General features: G+C 34.6%; 1 protein-coding gene across 12 annotated transcripts in view; it reads left to right on the forward strand.

Annotated features, from left to right (window-relative positions):
• LOC137249035 (uncharacterized protein CG43867) overlaps window positions 1–17,785 on the forward strand; it is a 404,529-nt gene that overhangs the window by 72,072 nt on the left and 314,672 nt on the right. The gene's annotated exons all lie outside the window — the stretch shown is intronic.

A 17,785-nucleotide genomic window follows, 5' to 3' on the forward strand; every position in this document is an offset into this window, starting at 1 on the left:
ACGCACACACACATCCGCAAACACTTTTAAATAAAGGCCTTCAAAGCATTTTTGATATGCTGAGTTGAATTTCGAATGTTGTAACATAGACAATTTTGTAGCTGTCATAAAAATATTTCTGTGCTACATATAAAAGTACGCTATGTTCGCTTTAACTTTGTATGAGCACCCAAAAGTAGGCAATACGGAAGTGAAAAGCAATCTGCGGTTGCCACTTTCACTTGTCATGAAGTTATACGTTTTGCATGAACATTTTTAACTCTTTTTGTAAATTTTGATAATGGTATGAATAGGCATTCTTGATGTTGTATGTAAGTACTTCTATGTTGCTGCTTGTTATTGTTGTTATGCCCAAATGTATGCAAACATGTTTTCTATGTCGAAATGTGCTCATAATTGACAAGAGTTCCAATTCGTTTTGCATTCTACACTTCCTCCTTGGCACTTCAATAGTTTGCCTTTCTTTATAACGTCTCGTCTTACGTCTCGCTTATGACTACACGTTTAAGTACCAACGCACTCAGCATGCCATTTTCGTATTTGTATGTTTTTAACTTTCTTCTCACCGCTCATCTCCTACTTTTTGAGGTAAATAATCCTTTTTCATGTCTATTGTCTGTTTGCTTTGCTGTTATCCTTTTTGATTTGACTGTGTATTTTTGTGTTTCTTAAAATTTGCTTTAAGGTGGCCGAATATGTTAATATGTTGCCTACTTTGAGGCGCTGGGTGTTGAATTAGAAGAGAATTATTAATTATTAAAAAAAAAAAAGTGTGAGAAGTTAACATTTTATGACTATATATTTGAGAGGTAGCTTCAATACGATAAAAGCGACACTAAGATCTACTAAGCTCCACTTCTAACTTCTTGATGTTCTGGTTGTGCCTCACTGTAAACAGGAAACAGAAGAAATCCGTCTGCCTCTCTGTCTGTTTCAACGCAAACTAGTCGCTCAATTTTTGAGATATCCTGATGGTCTGTCTATCATGCAAACGATTCTTCAGATAAGATTTTGGCCATTTCTTCCTCTAAGTAACAAGGAAAAAATCTTGAAAAATTTTGATTAGATCTGTCAACCCTATCAAAACGGAACTTTTACCTAGTAGTTACGAGGAGATGAGCTGACTCCAAACGATGCAGTACCACTGATATTGTGTGATAGAAATATATACCTCGGGAGGACATCTTCTCTCAAGGGTTAGTCAAGTTGATATTATTTCGGTCACTCTTGTGCTGTACTGCACTGGACACGGCTAGCACTGCTAAAAACCTACAACAAAGAAACCGTTGGTTGGAAGTAAAGGAGCTTTTACAATTAGACCTGTGAACAGGAAATCGTCTCCTTTGTTCCTGCATAACCTTTGCAACCACGAGAGAGGAACTCCTCTTAGGTAATGGATTGATGTAGATGTTAACAGACGCACGGGAAAATATGCGTGTGGGATTTGAGGCGAGGGGGCGCTGGATATTCTTTTGAGATTGCCTTTAGATGTTCGAAAAAACCCTTCTGTACTTCGAAGTACTTGAAAAGCTTATTCTGAAATAAGTTTTCGGAGAAATTCCATGGTTAGACACAGCTCTCTTTGGACGCGTTTTATGTAGGTAGCTTAGTCCATTATCTTTTTAATCATAACACTTCTAAAGTTTTTTATTTATTTTAGTAACTTTCTTTAAGTGGATCGGTTCTTTAGAGCTATTTTCTCAATCTCATCATCTTCAGCTACCCCTCTAAGTGTTGAGCCCTAACAGGAAACAAGAAAAAAGAAACCTTGACGTCTTGGCATCTTGCCAAAAGTAGCAAACTAAAGACCTTGATATATATCACCCCTTGCCTTATAGGAAGGGCGCCCTTCCACACATTGCAGACTTTGGGGTACACTTTTTCTGAAAATGCCACACTCTGCAGAATTTGGGATATACTTTTTCTCAACAACTTCCACGTTGTAAGCTAAATGCTCTGAAAATATCTAGCGAAAAAGCTTGATAATGGGCATGGTAATAGGGCCATGAGAAAGTGCTTGTCGAACTTGGTATCCTGCCACTCCTAGAGCAACAGGGTTATTATATAGACGAAAGAACTCAACAATAAATTCGGGAAGTCTTCTTATCGTTACAATGAGAGGAAAAAGAAGTATGTAGACGAAGTTCGTCTGTATACTGATTTTTTCTCTCTGATCTAGTGCAGGAACTTAAGAGAACTCTAGCATAGCATAACGCGTATATCTTTTGGCAAGGACCCAGAGTTCTATCCCACATAGATTTCAAAAAGCCCGATATCAAGCACAACCTGCGGAGGGCTCTACGGAATCTCAGTGGTAGATTTTGATGTAGCTCTTGCTGCTGGAGTAAAATTAGAGAAGCCTATCAAAGGTAAATCTGCTCAAAGTTTAGTGCCGCTAAAATCTCATTAATGATCGACAAAAATCATGTATTTATTGCAATGGAAAACACCCAAGCAAGCACTCTAAAAGCTCTTCTAAGCCAAATTTCCGTCCTATACGCTATCGTCTACAATCAAAACGTATGAGTGCTTAGAATGATTGTACTTATTTGGTACCAATTTTCTTCTTTGCCTAATGGGTGAACATATTGAACGTTGTCGCATTTTTTAGCTACCAGCCTTTGGTTTGGGTTATCCTTTTCAGTATCTACATATATCGTATAAAAGTTTCTACCAATCCTGGTGTACTTAAGGGCCCGTATCGGCAATTGATATGCTTTGAACCCCACGTCTTTACACTCACAGTTCGCTTCGTCTTTTTCCACATATGGCAACTTCAATATCATTTTCTATTTAAGCTTTCCTATTGGTCTCGTTCTCTTACCCTTGCACTCATGGTCACACTAAGTAAATGGAAAACCACATTTCACTTGAAAATGCATCTTCTATGCCGAGAAAGTGTAGATTTCAGAAATTTCAACGCAAACACAATCCGATTATTATTTCTTTTAGTTTCAACATAAAATAGAGAAAAAAGTGAGGAATACAGAATTAAAAAGCCAAAGTAACAGTAATATAATAAAAATATTGCTTCTAACAATGACGAAAAAACCAACAAGCTCCACACATAAAAGGATTAAATGTGCTAAATCCGCTTAAAGTGGTCCAAGCGATGTTGGCTGCGGTTGGCTTAAGAGTTAAGCTAGCTTTTTTTTCAACCCATTAGTTATTTGCGATTGCAAGATTTTTGTAGCATACTTTTAGGTAAGAGAGCCACTTAAGCTTTAAGTTGAGTAGCGTTCATAAATTATTATTTATGTTGGGTGTAAAGGTCAAAGTTTTGTGAATAGTGCTTTATATAATGCCCTTGAATAATACATTTCTTTGACCCTAACAAGGACAATGCAGTACCTATAGGGGAAAAGACGCAGGAAACGTCTTTCTTTCGAATTGGTTTTTATTGGAATTTTATTTAGTTTGAATTCATGACTAATGCACTCAACACTGCTCCCTAGTAATCACATAGATGCCGATGTAGTAAAATTATCGAACTGGTTGAACTGGCCGGTCCATGGAGCCTCGCATAGACTGAGTGAGTTCGTAGTGTTAAAATTAATGACAACTAAGAAACAATTTAAATTAAATCCCAATTCCTCATAATAACCTACTGAAGCGCGCTATTAAAACACACCACACATATACTTCTTTAAATACTGTCTAATTTTAGGCGCATATATCGTGTGATAATATCTGATTTTTCTTGTTAATAAAAGTCTTGAGCCCAATTTCATATTCCATCAGCACGTTCACTGACCCCATCCCTTTCAAGTGACGGCAGTGGAAGTCATAAAAATGAAATGAACAAAGATTTGCCTCCAACAATATCGAAGCCTAAAATAATGCCACATTTGTTTGAAATTGTTTGCGCGCTTGCTATGACTTTGGGTCTTTTAAATTTTTGGTGTTGTAGTAGGATTTGCCAGATACATTTAACTTGCATTGAAAGTTCTTGGAAGAGACTGCATCGATAAAGCTGGAAAAATATCGCTCTTGAAAATTTATTTCTTCTTAATACATTTCTACTTAAAACATTTTTCTTCCTGATTTGACGTTCTATCTCTTAGTTAAAAATCCTTTCTTCATATTTTCTTGTCCATTTCATGTCGTTTATTGTTGAGTCAACATATGTGTCCGAATTTATTAAACTTGGCGTTTTGGTTTTGATTAACAACACTTTGCGCAATTCTTCTTTTCGTTTTTGCTTTTCAAATACTATGAAATAGGAAATTTTTATGTGAGAGCGCATAGATAGAGAGCGTGATAAATGTATGCGCAGTAGTGAGCAATATAATACTGGGAAACTTTTTCTTGTGGCAAAATTGCATTTGGTTAGGTATTAAGGCGCATAAAAGTGTGCTTGCTTTTTGCTTGCATATTCGTTAAAATGCAAAAGCATAACGGTCTGTCTATCTACGGGGGAATAGGAGTTAGTGGCTATTATTGAAGCCAGCTTTCCGTGCACTGCTTTATTTTTTAAAATTTTCTAATGCAGTGACTTGGGAAAAAAAGACAAAGCGCCTAAAAGTATGCAAAAAAAAATAAAAATTAAAATTTCTTGATAATCTTAAATGTGCAAAAATATGGTTTTTATAATACTAATACTTTGAACTGATACAGATTTTCATGCGTTCCATAAAAAAATTGCATACAACCAGGACGAATTTCTCATCATAATTTAACTGTTTTACTGGCCAATATCTAAAAAAATTTTTGTTTATACTTAGTTTTGCTAATATTTTCGATTAGTGAAAAATGAGGTCGTGACAAAAGTTCTGCCTGAAAATATGCAACACATTTACTAAAACTCGCCAGAAATATTTTTGTAATTCTTACACTTTGAACGAACTCATATTATTTAACCCAATTTCTGTAAAAATTGCATACTCTTAGGGTGCCTTTGATTGAAAAAGTTCTCGAGATCAACAATTTCATTTAATTTTAAAAGTAAATCCTTTTAATGCTCAAAAACAACGTATCGGTAGCCTTATTTTCGCGTAATCCTTTTAAGGGTCCCCTTTCCACCATTTCCCTGTTTTTTATTTATATTTTGAACTTGAAATTTTGCTTACCTTGAAAAATATGCAGTTCAGCATTATCCTCTGGTCACGTTCGGGTCATGCACATTCAGAGTGCCTTGTTTACTAATCGCATGTAGCATACTTTAGCGGCAGCGCCTAAATGCATGCAAAGAATTTTGTGGTCACAACAAAATATTACTCAACTCAGCCGCATTCTCTCCCTGCCACGGCATTGCTTTACTGCAAAGAAAAATGCTTTCACTATGTCTGCACTCAGTTTCTAAGTTTCCTTTCCTTGCACTCAGTTTCTTCGTTTCCCTTCGCTCTTATTTTTTCATTGCCCACTTTTAGGCACCAATTCGCCAGCTCTCTTTCCAAATTCCCAGTATTTTCCTTCATCCTTTTTCTGTGCTTTTTGTTGACATTCATGTCTATGGAATTTTTGCACACACAGCTGGGATTCACTAAATCACAACCCCAATTGCATTAGCTGTTTCGCTGGTTTGTCAGTTCAACTTTAACTGTGAAATGCGTTGCGTGTCTTACGGCGTATTAGCGCGTGGTTTTCTGTGTACGCTCTACTATGGCGCGAACACCTTTTTTGTGCGCGTTTTCTATTTATAAAATAGAAAAATGTTTTAAAATATGAAAGTTAGAGTGCAGTGCAAAAAGTAGATTAACAAATGTATGGAAAAATAAAGAGCAAATGAAACTAAAGCCTACATTTAGGCTGAAAAAAAGTGTTAATAATGCTTGTGTCTTTTATTCGTTATCTGTGCGGTGCACGCTCGTAATAATATTTGTTGGCTGTTTCGTTGCTTGCCTTTTCTTGTCTCGTTTCATGATTTTCGCTTTGACAACATTTGGTGCGTAACTTAAACCATACAAGTACGCCTTAATTTATGCATAGAATTTTAAATTTTAAATAAATATCAGACTGCTGCTATTGTGGTTGTCCGTTGGTTTCCTATTTTATGTGTTGCTTGCTTTTTGAGTGTCTTCCGTTTGTTGCTGCGAATATGAAGTCTTTCCTGCTTTGTTGCGCTTGAGTTAAATCATGAGATATGCTTTTAGGCGTCTTATCACAATGCAAAAGTTATAAATTGTTTGTGCCAGGCATATGCTTTGTTATTAGTGATGATCTAGAGGGAGTGAAGTGATGTGGGCCAGGCATTTATTAGAATTTGTGATTGCACATTCATTAAAGAGAAATGAAAACATGCGCCTGAAAGTATGCTTTAAAGCAAAACTTGTAGGCAGGGATACTGAAATTACATTTGAAATCATAATTTAATGAATTATGGTTGAGCTGTAAAGAAAATAGCCGTATGTTGGAAAGAACGCATAGAGAACTTTCTCTTGTCAAACACTTAATTAGTTTAGTACGCCAAAAAGTATGCAATAAATTATTAAGCTTCGTAGATTAATAGTTAAGTCGTATGGTGTTCCTTCAGGTGGCTTTACCGTTGCAGTTTTTGAAATGGGCGAGCCCACAGTACCTAGACATCAAAAACATTTCAGTTGAAATGTGAAATAAGCCCCAAAATATGCAGTTTTTTTTTGTTTTTATATTGAAAGCTTGGTTTTTCTGAAAAAATTACCTGTAAACAAAATATTTTGAAATAATAGCTAGACACTGTTTTTAAATACATCTGAAAATGCAATAAATATTGCACTAATTTTGCAATTCGAAAGCTCAGTAGCTCAAGTACTTTTTAAAATATTTGCAACCAGCCTCATTCAAGTAAAAAGTGACATTTTTCACAAAAACTAATTGAAGATTTGTTTAAAAAAGTGGAATATTTATATGCTTAAGTTCTTGATATTAAATTTTTTCAAAAATTTTATTTTCATAAAACGAAAAATTTTGTTCAAAACTAATATTGCGAAAGAAATGAACTGACAAAAAAAAATATCCCAGAAATGTGGACAATTTTCAATATAAGAAAAGAAGATAAAAGTGCGTTTTTTCGATCTCTATTAACGCCAGACCATTTCTTATATTTATTTTTCAGAATATTTTTTTAAATAAGTTAAAACTATAAACTTTCAAGGTATGATATGTAAAAATAAAGTTTTAAGAATTTGTTTAGAACTTTTTTTTATTTTTTATTTCAAAAATTTTAGCTCGACAGCGCTGTTTGGCATCTTATATTGGAACATTGAACATTTTATACATTCATTTTTGGAATTGTTCTGAAATATTAAAAATTTTAACAAAAAAAACAAAAAAAAAAGCAATTTTAATGGAAAACCCAAAAAAAAGTGCCTCTCATTTTCAATTTTGTACAACGTAAAAATTCTTAAACATGTTTTCGAAAGATGTGTTTTCTCTGGATATATAAAAAAAAATTTAACTTGGTATACGAAATTCAGTTAAATTGGTATTTAAATTTTGCTCAAATTTATATCATTGAAAGTAGATGAATTTTGAAACGCTTTTCTTTTTTAATTTTTAAATAAACTTTAAACAAATTTTTTGAAACTTTCTGTAAACATCTTTAAACCTTTTTTTTTTATTTTGTATAACAAAAAAGGCAAACATTTTTAAAATTTTGAATTAAGTTTAAATAAATTTTTTTTTTATTTTTAACATTTAAATTTTTTTTCGGGTTTAATTAATTATATCAAATAAGACACGAGTTCAATTCGTGTGCTAAGTTGCTGTTAAGGAACAAAAATTTTGTACAAATATTTATTCCAAAATGTTGAATACATTTTTTTTAAACATTAGTTTTTTTGGTTTTAATTTCGTATAACAAGAAAGCCACACATTCAATTCGTGTGTGTAATTGCAGTTTAAAAAGTAAAACTTAAGTTTTTTAATTTTTAATTAAATTTTTAAAATTTTTTTTTATTATTTTGTTTTTTTTTTTGTGCTAATTTTGTATTGGAAGTTTTAACGATAGTCAAATTTATATCAAAAAATAATGAATTTCATAACGGGCTTTTAAGAGAGGATAGAGAAATAGCAAAAATGTTTATAAAAGTTAAATTTTATTTCGCCTATTGACTAACTAAGTAACGAGAGAACTTCTTTGCCCATAAAAGCTTTTTTAAATATAAAAATCAATTTTAATATAAAATTAAATTTTTCAATAATCATGTCTTTTTTTTTAAACAAAAAACTGAAATAAATAAAATCTACTTGAATTTATTATGGATGTGCATTTTTACTGAAAAAAAAAAAAACATTTTCCAATATAGAACTTTATCATACCAAAAGTAATCATAAAAGTGCAGTCCAAAAAGATTTTAATTGGTGTTTCTAATGTCGGTCAAAAAATATCACATTCTTTTAATTTTTTCCTTAATAATTAAGAAAGAATTTTTCGTTTATAAAAAAAAGCAACATTAAAAGTGATTAAATTTCGTTTAAATTGCGACAGTAAAATAAAAAAAATTTTTGAGAAGAACAATTTGTGTAAAACTTCAAATTTAGAAAGTTTATATCGATCTTCCTAATGAGTGGGATTCGAGCTCGCACTCCTGCGACCATTGAACTGATGACAAAACCGTTCGCCCGCGCCGTGCCTATGTTGTTGAGCAAACTTTCCCAGTTTCCATCTTTGTATAGATTTCTTTTGACAATCACACTTTAAATGTTAGCTTATACCAAAGCTCTGATTCGTTATGGGCGGTTTATTTGAAGAGCTGGTTTGCTTTGTTCCATCTATAGAAACACAAAATATCAATGACGTCTGCTATTAATTTATATTTGATAAATAGTACTAAACTGAACTAATTTGAGTTAAGCACTATTTCACGAAGTGAAAAAATATGTTTAACTGAACTGAAAATGAATTAAATTAAATCAATTCAAATCACATAAAACAAAATCAACTATAACAAGTAAGGAAGGTTAAGTTCGGGTGTAACCGAACATTACATACTCAGTTGAGAGCTATGGTGGCAACATAAAGGAAAATAACCATGTAGGAAAATGAACAGATGGTAACCCTGGAATGTGTTTGTATGACATGTGTATCAAATGAAAGATATTAAAGAGTATTTTAAGAGGGAGTGAGCCATAGTTCTATAGGTGGACACCATTTAGGGATATCGCCATAAAGGTGGATCAGGGTTGACTCTAGAATTTGTTTGTACGATATGGGTATCAAATAAAAGGTGTTAATGAGTATTTTAAAAGGGAGTGGGCCTTAGTTCTATAGGTGGACGCCTTTTCGGAACATCGTTATAAAAGTGGACCAGGGTTGACTCTAGAATGCGTTTGTACAATATGGGTATCAAACGAAAGGTGTTAATAAGTGTTTTAAAAGGGAGTGGGCCTTAGTTCTATGGGTGGACGCCTTTTCGGGATATCGCCATAAACGTCGACCAGGGGTGACTCTAGAATTTGTTTGTACTATATGGGTATCAAATGAAAGGTGTTAATGAGTATTTTAAAAGGGAGTGGGCCTTAGTTCTATAGGTGGACGTCTTTTCGGAATATCGTTATAAAAGTGGACCAGGGTTGACTCTAGAATGCGTTTGTACAATATGGGTATCAAACGAAAGGCGTTAATAAGTGTTTTAAAAGGGAGTGGGCCTTAGTTATATGGGTGCACGCCTTTTCGGGCTATCGCCATAAACGTGGACCAGGGGTGACTCTAGAATGCGTTTGTACAATATGGGTATCAAATGAAAGGTGTTAATGAGTATTTTAAAATGGCGTGCGCCTTAGTTCCATAGGTGGATGCCTTTTCGAGATATCGCCATAAAGGTGGGCCAGGGGTGACTCTAGAATTTTTTTGTACGATATGGGTATCAAATGAAAGGTGTTAATGAGTATTTTAAAAAGGAGTGGGCCTTAGTTCTATATGTGGATGCCTTTTCGGGATATCGCCATAAACGTGGACCAGGGGTGACTCTAGAATGTGTTTGTACGATATGAGTATCAAATTAAAGGTATTAATGAGGGTTTTAAAAGGGAGTGGTAGTTGTATATGTGAAGGCGTTTTCTAGATATCGACCAAAATGTGGACCAGGGTGATCCAGAACTGCATCTGTCGGGTACCGCTAATTTATTTATATATGTAATACCACGAACAGTATTCCTTCCAAGATTCCAAGGGCTTTTGATTTCGCCCTGCAAAACTCTTTCATTTTCTTCTACTTAATATGGTAAGTGTCACACCCATTTTACCAAGTTTTTTCCTAAAGTTATATTTTGCGTCAATAGACCAATACAATTACCATGTTTCATCCCTTTTTTCGTATTTGGTATATAATTATGGCATTTTTTTCATTTTTCGTAATTTTCGATATCGAAAAAGTGGGCGTGGTCATAGTCATTTTTTACACCAATACAAAGTGAGTTCAGATAAGTACGTGAACTGAGTTTAGTAAAGATATAACGATTTTTGCTCAAGTTATCGTGTTAAAGGCCGAGCGGAAGGACAGACGGTCGACTGTGTATAAAAACTGGGCGCGGCTTCAACCGATTTCGCCCTTTTTCACAGAAAACAGTTATCGTCCTAGAATCTAAGCCTCTACCAAATTTCAGAAGGATTGGTAAATTTTTGTTCGACTTATGGCATTAAAAGTATCCTAGACAAATTAAATGAAAAAGGGCGGAGCCACGCCCATTTTGAAATTTTCTTTTATTTTTGTATTTTGTTGCACCATATCATTACTGGAGTTGAATGTTGGCATAATTTACTTATATACTGTAAAGATATTAACTTTTCTTTTAAAATTTGAATTTAAAAAAAAAATTTTTTAAAAAGTGGGCGTGGTCGTTCTCCGATTTTGCTAATTTTTAGTAAGCAGACATACAGTAATAAGAGTAACGTTCCTGCCAAATTTCATCATGATATCTTCAACGACTGCCAAATAACAGCTTGCCAAACTTCTAAATTACCTTCTTTTAAAAGTGGGCGGTGACACGCCCATTGTCCAAAATTTTACTATTTTCCTATTCTGCGTCATAAGTTCAACTAACTTACCAAGTTTCATCGCTTAATCCATATTTGGTAATGAATTATCGCACTTTTCGATATCGAAAAAGTGGGCTTGGTTATTGTCCGATATCGTTCATTTTAAATAGCGATCTGAGATGAGTGCCCAGAAACCTACATACCAAATTTCATCAAGATACCTCAAAATTTACTCAAGTTATCGTGTTAACGGATAGACGGACGGACGGACGGACATGGCTCAATCGAATTTTTTTTCGATACTGATGATTTTGATATATGGAAGTCTATATCTATCTCGATTCCTTTATACCTGTACAACCAACCGTTATCCAATCAAAGTTAATATACTCTGTGAGCTCTGCTCAACTGAGTATAAAAAAGTGCATACATACATACATACGCAGAAATCCCAAAATTATACTTATTAAGCTAGCCTGTCTGGCCACTGTCTGCCTTAAATAAATAAATTTCAATTATGTTCATATATTTACATATTTACTTTTTTCCCGTCATGAACTGTAACAAATTCCAATCTCACACATAAATAAAAATAACTCAATTGCCAATGACGACTACAAAAACTGCATACTGTTGCATACTTATAGGCGCGTCAAATCGTGTCAATGTCAGTGTCGTTAACCAAGTGTAAGCGAGTCGAGGTAAAGCTACAGTGGGCGCTTAAGCAAGGTGCAATGGCATGAAAATTTGATTATAATAGAGGGCAAGAGCAAGAATAACAAGAACAACAATTAAAAGCGAGTAAGAAAATGTGAAAATAGGCGAGAAAGGTTTATAGTTGCGTTGGTGTGGCAAACCAAAAATGGAAAGCAAATACATATGTGTAAGGGAAAACTAAAAACTAACAATTTCTATATATTTATATAAGCAGGCGGGTGCACGCACACGCACCCATTTTTTCTTGCTATGTTTGCCTACTGATAAGACATATTACACTAGTAATTTCATGATATACACACTAGAGGTTTACGCCGATCACTTTATAGGCGGCGGCGGCGTAGGCTCTGTTATATACCGGCGGCGGCGGCGTGGGCTGCACGCCGGCATATGCCGGTGTTCTTATACTAGGTTCAAACACACGCCAAATTGGCAATTTATACTATTTGGGCAATTTATTACGCAATTTGTCATATAATAAATTGTAATAATAAATTGCCAATTTAAAAAAAATTGCGTAATAAATTGTTTCAAACTGCAAATGCAACATTGTAAAGTGTGTTTATTGAGTATATTTTAACGTCAGTTACGCATGGCTGAACTATGTGGTTGGCTCATCTCATCAGCTGATTTTATGTCTTTCTTTTCACTGGAGTAGGGATTGTCAAAAGAAGATGGCAAACTCAAAATGAAACCAAAACATTGAACACATTTTCTTACAACACACAAAAATTTCAAAGTTTTATGTTTTCATTCCATTTCATTCGCCTAATAATGTGCGTGTTCATTTTGACAGTCTGAACAAAGGTATGTTCTTGCTGTAGAGATGAGCCAACCAGCTATCAAATTACTATTGTGTAAGCTAAATCGAGTTGTATGAACAGCACTCAATTCAAATCGAAATTTCCTCAATTTATTTTTCTGTTTGAACATAGTATTACTTTTCTTAATTTTTTTTATTTTTTAAAAAAATAATATTTAGGAAAGGTTTTGTTTGTATGTATTTAAGGAAATCAACGTTTTGGCCATTTCGGAAAGATCCTGGGTTTTTGCCTCAAAATCTCGCAGATCGTTCAAAAAATTTCAGGAGTAGCTCCTTGCGGAGGGATTTTCCCCCGTTCACTTACTCCAGAGAGGCTTCGAAATTAACCCCGGTTTTTGGAATTGGTACTGCTGCGTCTGCTGAAAAGAAATAGAGATACATAAAATGGTCACACTTTTGCCTGTATATCTCGCGCAAAGCGTAGTTTCACTTGGGGTTAACTCCTAATAATCGTCGCGAACACAATTTCTTTAAATCATTTGTGGCTCCTTGGAGGTCACGCACAAAGGCGACTTACGGTTGCTATTAATGGTCTATTGATACTCATGACTCGTGGCACAGGGCGCCTCCAGTTTTCTCGGCTGTTTTTAAGAGCTACAATTCCCGATGTGTGAACAGTAACAATACCGACCACCAGGCGGTACCACGCCTCCTGCCTTCTCACCATATGCCAGCACAGAAGCTATAGGACTGCGACTTCGGACTCATACCATCGTTGATGTCACTTTCCTAGACGCTATAGGTATAGCTCCGAAGACTTTCTAACGGATGTTTTTGTCGCGCTATGCTACCTAGCTACACTAGAGAAACACCTTGGAACGTTAGGGAGTGACTTCGATGTCGCCCTCGAAATCATAAGCAGTCTAAGTGGATGTCATTGCGTAACTCATGGGTGAGAATCGTATAATCGTCGGCGCAAATACATAATTAAAATTTTACAAAGACCCTGGATAAAATTTTTAAAATGTAGACCAAAGTTTGCAGACGTTTGTGTTCACAACATTGATTTCAATAGTCTTCTTTAAATCAAAACGATATTTAAGAATGAAAGTCGACCGGTTTTATGTTGAAAGATGTTAACTGCTGTTTTCCGGCCTTTTGATATAAGAGCTCATTATGGATGGCCGCATAGCTTCAGTCTTCAGACTAGTTCGACTGTTCTCTATGTTAGGGTAGTAACACACACGGTCATTAGTTCGACTGTCTTGGGAAAGCTTTTACTTCGCCACTTTGAGTGTTCTTGCGAAGGACAAAGCCTCACCTGGTAAATATATGTGCCTACGTATTCACATTTGTAAAAGGAGCCGTAACGTGTAGGTGATATTTAAACTTGGTTGATAAGCTATAATCAATGTGATTCACTCCAAGGAACAAGTTTTGGATAGGGCCGCCAACTTTAGTAAATGTTAAGCCGGGAGACTTTGGTGTTGAAGGATAAAGTGTGAAAATCAAAATTAACATTTCAGACGCTATTGTATAGTTTCGCAAATAAACAACAGATGTTTGAATGTAAGCCTAAGTGATTTTTCAAACTCTTCTCATACGTAAATATATCCTCAACTTAATTATGAGGTAAGAATCAGGATTAAGGATAAAGGATTTTGCATCACTGATTTCGCTTATTCTTTCAGCCAATCGCAATATAAACTTTTTAAAAAAATCGGCACTTTTTTTGGGTAATTTGCTTTTTTTAACAACTTTTTATAATTTGAAAACATTTTCGCATCGGGTCATTTTATTTGAATTCATTGTTCATTATTAATTTTTTGAAAAAAAAAAAAATATGCTAAGTGAGAATATAAGTTTACCATATAACATTTCTTTTAGCATTTTGTTTTAATAACTTGGTGAATTGGGTGATGCAAAGTCCGTCTTAAGCTGATATCGAAAGCACCCCTTTTTTTAAATAACTTTTGAACAGTTAGAAAGAGTTAAATTTCGCATTAGTTTCTTATAACTGGCAGTGATGCGCATCCGTTGATACCACTTTAGCTCATATCTGACCAATTTTCGACATGAACAATAAATGGCCTAAACAGTCTTAAACGAGTAGAAAATATAGTAACGCGCCGGACGCCGCCGCCGCGCCGATATTTTTGACATTCAGCGACGGCGTGCCAAAAACGACAAAAATCGGCGTCGGCGTTTATCGGCGGCGTATATCTCTAATACACACCAAGTACCATAACAGCAGCCACTTGTTTGTGGTTTACGGAGCGTACAATCCCATACTCATTTCCTCTGCTGCCCACTTTTCCCACACATGTGCCTGTTGCATATGCATACATATACATATATCCTGTATGTTGCAAGTGTATGCGTATTTGCTTTTGCACTCTTTTGTAGCCAACGAGAAGAATAGCCACAACTTTGCTGGCCGTTTGTGGTCCATACACACATACATATGTAGTAGTGAATTAGTAGTTAGTCAGCTCATTCATTCACTGTGCGCCCCCTGAGTACGCTAAACTCAAGCCCGACTGAATTGTGTTTTTTTGCTGACGCTGCAAACTCTGGTCACCAAACGGATCAGTTGGCTCATAAAATGATAGAGTTAGTTGACATACACATATACAAAGATATATTGTGCGTGTGTGTGGGTGAATGTACTCTTGCAATATGCTTAACCAACCATAATTCACTTGAGTTATAAAATAAGTCTAAGCTTTAGACAATCTCGCAGCAGCAGCATATTTTTACACCCTCATGTGAAGCTCAAATCCTTTCAATGTCCATTTCCTATTTCCTGCACAGCATTGGTTTGTTCGGCTGCTTTGTATGGGGAGTTGTTGCTTTTTGTGGTTTCATTGTGCAGCAAAAATTGTTGTCTCTTCTTGGGGAAAAAAATATTAATGAAAGGACATTGGCGGTAGCAAAAAAAACGTAGGAAACCGCAAACACTTGTTTAACTGATAATTTGTGATGTAATTTTTTTATTTACTACAAGTTTTTTTTTTTCACTAAACATAAAGCAAATATCGAACAAAGAATGCTCAATTATTTTTTGTTTAATTACGCTTTTTGTGCAGCTTTGATTAAATAAAGTCTTTTTTGCATAATTTTTTTCTACTGTGCTCTTCCGATATTTATTTTCGTTTGCTGTTTTTCATTTAACTTTAAAATTTTATTGTGCATACTTTTTATGAGCTTTTTTATTGCAGTTTATTCTGTCATTTCGCTTTAATATAATTTGAACGTTTTATATCATCAGTATAATCAAAAGGTGTTGTACTGTAGTGAATGGTACCACAGCGCCTAAAGGAATAGATCACAGACATATATATGCTCATTTTTTCAATCGGTGCTATTTTCAAATCTGAATGTTCCAAAACGCTTCACTCGACTATAAACGGTACGAAAGTACCTAAAATTACTTATCGGACACCTTGAAGCTTCAACCCGACTCGCGCATACTTATGCACCAGAAATAAAAATAATCTTATTTTTTCGATTAATTTAGCATTATATCGGAGGGCTTTCCTATCAGTATGACTCAAGTATGATAATATACTAAAGTAGTACATGAGTGCCTAAAAGTATGCTTCAAAAAATATAGGATATTTTAAGATTAAATTGAGGCAGGTTGCCTCTAAATATATATACACTTGTTTTGCTCTCCAGCGGGCTAAGAGGCTTATACTGTTTTCACACAGACGGCTTATTGAATAATAAAGGCAGTTTTCTACATTAAGAAGCTTATTGAGTTCAATCTTCCCTACAAAATTCGAATCTATAATTATTTCATTAGTAGCTAATCGAATGCCTAATGAAGTCAAAAGCACAATGCAACTCTGTTGGGAGCGTTCAGTTTCTTAGTTAGGTGTGTCCAGTGCTTAAAAATGTCATTTGTCAAAGTAAATGTCATTGTCTGCATGGCGGAACGATACAAGGTGGCCGCATCGAACAGTTGATTATAACCTTTTTTGATTTGATTTGATACATCAACTTCCGGCGCAGTACGATTTTGACATTTGTCCATCAAATTTACAAAAACAAAGTACATGGAATTCTTATTTATATATGTAGGTATGTCACCATGCTGCCACCTTGTATCGTTCCGCCATGATTGTCTGTCATATAGCATTGTCATTTTATTCGCTTGATATTTCATCCTTCATACTAATCGAGCAGTTACTTCTGTGTGAAAGCAAAAAATTTACGATTTCATTAGAAGGTGAAATGAGATCATTAAGTTTCTCTGTGAAAACAGTATTAGAATATTCCGCGTTACACATGCCTTTCGTGCGAGGTGAAGAGAAAGTGCATTCAGAAGATTCGATGTGGTCATATCTAATCGTTACTGCGATGGTAGAGCTTGCACCTGAATGTTGCTAATTTCCCGAACGTATTACACAAATATCCATTATAGGACTATGATCATCGATAATACTCCCCAAAACCTTAGAGGACTGTTTTCGTCACTATAAAAGGCACTAAAATGCCTCAATGTATGAATCAGATTGTACAACATAGCAATGCTTTAATGATGATTGATTGATGTTTGATTTCTTAGGGCTCTGATAAGTAGAGTTGGTCAAAGTTTACCGTGATCACACTTAAATCGCTAAGATGAGAAACATACTGAGCGCCTATAAGTATGCAACATCTCGCAAATTGTTCAAGTTTTGAATTCGTCATTAAAATAAAGACATTAAAACGAGTTTCAGGCCCTTCTAGTCACGAAAATATTTAAAGGCTCTTTTTACCTAGCGAGTTCTATAGCACAACATCAAATACTCTGTTACTTCCAGCGCATTTAGAATTTTTCCTACAAAAATCCAAATGATTCATCTACATGAATATTATTTCAAGAGAAGCCTTTGTCCCATCACACTTTGAAATACAAAAGTTTAATCTGTAAAAAAACACGGTTGTAACCTTTTAGATACTTATTTTGTACCATTGTTGATAACTAAATGCACAACTTTTTCATAAATTTATATTATTTTGATACAAACTTAAATTTTTTTGCTCACAAAAGTATGCTTCAAACTTTATAAGTTGAAAGAAAAAGAACAACGAAAAAACTTATTTTCTTCTGGCACCACAAAGCGAGCAACCAAACCAGCCAACAAGCGAAATCACAAAACATGCGCATAAAAGTATGCTATAATATTTTTTTTTTAAATTTTAGGTTGAAAAAAAATTGTTAAATTGAGAAAATAAAAATGTTGCAATTCAGTGAAACAAAATAATAAAAATGAAGTGTTAGTGGCCAAAGGTATATTGTGAATTTTAAACAAATTTTGTGCAAATAACAAATAAGCAAACTAGTAGATAGCAAAAAATATAATAAAACTGCAATGCTGCAGGCCGTGCGCCAATTAGTATGCAATGATACAAGAAAA

The sequence above is a fragment of the Eurosta solidaginis genome, chromosome 4 (genome assembly GCF_040869045.1).
Source record: "Eurosta solidaginis isolate ZX-2024a chromosome 4, ASM4086904v1, whole genome shotgun sequence".
NCBI lineage: Eukaryota > Metazoa > Arthropoda > Insecta > Diptera > Tephritidae > Eurosta > Eurosta solidaginis.